Source organism: Myotis lucifugus, unplaced genomic scaffold (genome assembly GCF_000147115.1).
Source record: "Myotis lucifugus unplaced genomic scaffold, Myoluc2.0 scaffold_114, whole genome shotgun sequence".
In the NCBI taxonomy this organism is placed as follows: Eukaryota; Metazoa; Chordata; class Mammalia; order Chiroptera; family Vespertilionidae; genus Myotis; species Myotis lucifugus.
The window spans coordinates 1,307,812-1,313,811 of NW_005871162.1; positions in this window are offsets into that span (position 1 = coordinate 1,307,812).

Genomic DNA, 6,000 nt, shown 5'->3' on the forward strand with positions numbered 1-6,000 from the left:
GACCAGGAATCAAACCGTGACCTCCTGGCTCATAGGTCGACACTCAACCATTGAGCCATGCCAGCGGGACTCGGGTGTTTATCTTAATGCACTCAGGGTAGAGTTTGGGAACACTATGACTGTTAACTACTGTACAGGAAGCAAAAGAGGGAAGAGAAGACGTATACTCAAGATAGACTTAGTTCAAGAATGTATTAATGATGCAAACTCCAATCTTTTAAACCTATTAAAATCTTAAAGACTCCCAGTTAAAATAAGTTATCCTCTGCTCACTCCTATAACTAAACACAAGTGACAATAAAGGGGCTAAAAGGGCATAAATACAGAACTACAATAATAGAGAGACAATAGCAGAGAACAGAGGGGAGGAGGGAGATAGGGTGCAAATTATGAATGCTGGAATGTAAACAGTGCATGATAATTGACTTAAAACAGGGAAAGTTGAGATTTTGATGCAAAAAAAAAAAGGTGTACAAAGAAGCAATGGCCAAGAAACAAGCAAATCTACTTGATATAAATCACAAAAAGGTAGGAATAGGGGGCATTTCTGAACATAGTGGCATTTTTCTCCATATTACTAAGTAGCACTTTATTGTATGAAAACAACACAACTTAATTATCCATTCTTTTGCTGGTAAACATTCATTTTTTGTTTTTTCAATTTTTAGCTATTGCAATTAGAATATGTAAACTATGAACATGTACAACTATTTTTGTAATCAAAGCCTTCCATTTGTTTTTAATAAATACCTTGAACTAGTCATAATCTAGGCATCTGTTTGATGAAAACAAGTGAGAATGGTTTCCCACAGGTTTAAATCCAATTTTTTAAGAGTAAGAATGAAATAAAATTATTAACTCTAAGGATTTACACATCAGTGCTTTGTGAACCCAAAACTGTTGAATCACCTTGAATATTCAATCTAAACACTTACGTGTAATATTGCGATTTAGGGGCCATGAAGAAAATTACTCCTTTGATGTCCCCAAAGGAGAAATATCTTAGTACAAGCAAAATTTAAAAACTAAACTGATTAATTATATCAATAGCTTTCAAAATCTAAAGAATCAAATTCATGCTGCATTTTAATAAGAAAAAAAGAGCTTCTGAAGGTATGGGGGGAAATGTACAATGAAGGTAACCTAAAAAGCAGGAAACAACCCACTTTGCTTCCTAAAAATTTAAGCCCATTGGTTAATCTCTTATTCTCTCCTTAGGTACTTGAGTAGATTAGCAAAGAATCCTCTAGTTTTTGCTCTAGAATACACAATGAGGCTTTGAGTTAACAGAATGAAACCTCTCTATCCCAGTTATAGGTGGGAATAAAAAATAAGGAAAATCCAATTGACATAGTTATACAATTGGTGATGGAACAAAAATATAGAACAGAGAATGAATCTGACACAGACACTGCTAAGAATACATATAGGACCTAGATAAATCAAGGGTAACACTGGCGAATGGAAAACAACAACAATACAACAACACCTGTATCCATAAAACTCCTAGAAGAAAACATGAGCAGTAAACTCTTTGGCATTGGTCTTAGCAATAATTTTTGGCTATGTCTCCCCAGGAAAGGGCAATAAAAGCAAAGATAAACTAATGGGACTACATCAAACTAAAATGACATAAAATAAGTAAGCCCTTGGAATGTAATGTACAGCACAGGGAATACAGTCAATAATATCATAAGAATTGCATCGTGATAGTTATTAGACTTATCATGGGTGATTAAGGTTTATAAATGTTGAATCACTATCTTGTACACTAATATAATATTATATGTCAACTATACTTTAATTTAAAAAAAAATTAAAGAGTAACAGCCATAGCAGAAAATAATGGATGGGTGTTTTGGGAATGTTTGAAGGTAAAATTAGATTGGGGAAATTATCCACACAGCTAACCAAAAAACTAAATATGATTTTACTCTAATGTCTCAAGTTAATGTTAATAAATTAAAGATAATTTATTATAAAGAACTATTAGAAAAATCATGAAAAGGTTTATTTAAATCTATCTCTTAAGCTAATTTAACGTTATTTAATTGGAGTGTTTTCCTTAACCAGAACTGTTAACACTTAGAGGTATATTTGCTAAACCTGACTCTCTGATGTAACATTCGAACGCATGTACTTTCACACATGTCGAATCTTAAGCGGGAAATGTCTATCAATTCTTTTGGTTATCTTTTTTATAAAATATATTTTGGAGATTAAGAAAAAAATTTCAAGATAACACAAATTCTAGTACCAAAAAAAGGAATAAAACATTGAAGAAAAAATGAGTAGAATACAATTGGTGGAATAAATACTTGGGGGACTGGGGAAGTACTATAACATTTTCAATTGCAAATATAATTTTTTTTCTATATTATGGTTTTACGTAAGCCTACCTAGTAAATTCTCCTCATTGGAAGGCAAAAGCATAAAACATGTGAACCTAGTTTTATTCTTTTCATTGGTTGATTCTTGTATGTGCCCTGACCAGGGATTGAACCTGCAACCTTAGCGTATCGGTTCTATGCTCCAAGTAACTGAGTTACCAGGCCAGGGCCATACTTTTCAAATTACTATTACAATTTTGGAAGGTGACACATACTCAAGTGTATTCATCTGACAGGTATTGGAAGGGAAGCCACACCAATTAAGAAATATTTAGTTAAGCCCTAGCCGATTTGGCTCAGTGGATAGAGCGACAGCCTGTGGACTGAAGGGACCCAGGTTTGATTCTGGTCAAGGGCACATGCCTGGGTTGTGGGCTGAATCCCCAGTGGGGGACATGCAGGAGGCAACCGATCAATGATTCTCTCTCATCATTGATGTTTCTATTTCGCTCTCCCTCTTCTTTCCTCTGAGATCAATAAAAATATATATATATTTTAAAAATAAATATTTAAAGTTTTCACTAAAACAAATTTATGTGCTATACATATTTCATCCAAAACTATGTTAAACTAGAGGCCCAGTGCATGAATTCATGCATGGGTGGGGTCCAGCTGGCCCGCCTCGATGGGCCAGCAGTGGGAAGGGGCCGCAGGCAGGGGGCCAGCTGGCCCCACCCCCAATCCGGGTATTGGGGCCAATTGGGGGCAGAGCCAGTCCAGGGGAGGGCAGCTCCCTCTGTGGTTGGTGTGATTCTCTTAATTTGGCCTCTACTTTCTGAGACTGAACCTGGGTTTTCCCATTACTCCTTGATTTCATTCATGCGCTTTTGATTTGGGCATGGTAACCTCACTCAGACGTTTAGGACTCCTGTCTTTGAGCTGCTATGTCGGTTACCGCCTCCTTCTCCCACCCCTCCCTCCTTCCCACACCCTTCTTCCTTCCGCCCCTTCCTCCAGCCAAGTTTACTGAGTCAGTAGGTGACTCAACTGAATGTTGACTCACTAATCAAATCAGTGGGCATTTATTAATTTGGCTCACAACAAAGGTGTTGGGGGCCGATCGGGGGCCAGGTTGGCCAGGGTGGGGGGGTTGGCGGTGATCGGGGCCTGGATCAAGCCGGTTGGCTGCCACAGTGTGTGTCATAGCCACCAGTCATTCTGGTCGTTCCACTGTAATGATCGCTGGGCTTTTATATATATATCAATATTTCACTAAGTAGATATTTTTTTGAGCATGTGAACCATAAGTGCTAAAAATGCCAACAGTGACTTTGAATCCTGGTTTTTAATCTATTCAGACTTACCTGCATGATTAAATGCAGAAATATATACAAATTCCCAAGGTCCTGGCAGAGTAAGCATCCATAAAATTTATTCCTTACCCTATAAGTGTAAAATGTATACATTTAAAAATATTAAAGACAAATCCAGTCAAATCAACACAAAAAATTAAAATATTAGGCTACCTATTCAGGGCTTTCCTTTTATTATCTGTATTTTTAAAAAGACATGTATGCTTTCCTTTTTTCCTCCCTTCCCTTAAAATATTCAATCTATAACTTTTTCTTCCTTGTTACACTCTATTACCATATTTTGGTCATAGTTTCTAAATGAGTCTCCATGTTTTGTTAAGGCATAGGCTCACCCTTTACTATGAAATGGATCAAACTACATATTTTGGAAAAACCAGTTGCTGAATTCAAGTAGAGTAGGAAGTTCTTCTGACCAAAGAATAATTCTAGAACTCAGGAAATAGAAGACTGGCAATAAATTAGAGAAAAGTAACTGTATTTTATAAGGTTATGATGCCAATACTCCATATCACTTCAATCTTGCCACAAGTAGGTCCTTCTTTGATTATTTCTTTCTTATCCCTATTAACAGTAATTAACAACAATTATTATTTTTATCTATTCTGCTTTTAATTCTCTCATGTGATAGAAACCTTTGTTTTCTTTTAGAAGAAATACATGGCCAAACTACATTTTTATTTTTGATTCCTAAGAGAAAGTATTTTTATTGGAAATGTAAACAAGTGGTCTTTAATAACTGAGGCATTTACTGAATCCTTAAAATAAGGCTCAGCATTTTTACATGTTCTCTCATATAACTGTTAGAATATATCTGTACATATTTAAAATTTTATGAGTAAGGTATTATTATTTATTCTCATTTTCACAGGTAAAAAAATCAAAGTTCACAGAGATTATTATTTCACTTACTCAAAGTTACACAGATACTGTATTTCTTAGACTCTAAGACGGGCTCGTTTATTTCTTTTTAAAGCATTCCTGAAATTGGGATATTATTTACAATCAATGGTGTTTTAACTTGATGAAATTTAGTAATGAGCATTATGTAAAGGAGCAGAGGAGCCCCGCTTGCTCCTTTACATAATTGAATTACAAGAGTTAAACCTGGAATTCAAAAACCTGACTGAGCTCCCAGTTTCCCAATTTAAAAACCTGACTATATTTTTACTTTCCTACTGACTGAGTACTGAAACCAATCCATCAAAATATAAAAAAGAAATTAACACAATAAACTATTAAATAGCTTCGGTATTTCACATACATACAAGGAAGACACTTCAATTCTCAAATTATATGATTTAGTGAAATGGGATAATACATAAGCATAGCTGAAATATACAGAGACTGCAAAATTTATAAACAACACCTCATCAGAAACAAACATTGATTCCTCAAATCATTTGGCTGCAGGTACATTCATCACTCCTAATTTGGGGTGATTATACAGTTATGCCCCCCCCCCAAAAAAAAAAAAAAAACAAAAACGCTATACTGAAACAAGAATGCTGACCTCATATCCCAGCTTTCATATGATTTAGGTTTTTTACTTCATATGTTGGGACCTAAAATTGTGACTTTTTACAACATAAGGGGTTTGAGTCATTTTGAAATATTCCTGTTCTAAACCCAAACTATCCATTCCCTAAGCCAGATATAAAGAAAAGAAAAAAAGAAGAGTGAAGAGTAAGAATGAAATTATCCAACAGAAGTTATCCAACAGGGTTTCCGCAGAGATGCCCTAGAAGGCGGCTCTAGTGGAAGGCAAAGCATTGATGCTTAGTGTTCTCACGCTCAATTCCATTGAACCTCTTCAAAAAGGTAACACAAAGGAAGTTCTTTTTCAATACCTGTACCACCGGCTTTTATGAAACAGTAACTGAGGTAATGACGGTTTCCTGGCAGGTTACATTTTGATCTGTCTCTGAAATGTCTGTACAGCAAGTCCTTATGCCAGAGATGAGTCACTGAATGCTTTGGGTCGAATATTTGTAGAACATCATAAAAACAATGATTCACGTTGCATTTCATGCTGCAAATGACTCATTACTTCATTTTCTAAACACATTAACTGAGGGGCTTATGGATATCAGAAAATTATATGTGTTGAACAGAAATATGGAAATCCATCTATGAAATTAATGTAGAAGAGAGAGAACTGTTAGGTCATTCACTGGAACTAGTCCACTCTATCAAAATGGAATAAGCCATAAAACAAAGAGGCTTAAATATAAATATTAGACATGAAAAAGATCAGTGGCCCAAATTAAACAAAGGTAATAGATGCAAGGAAACCATGG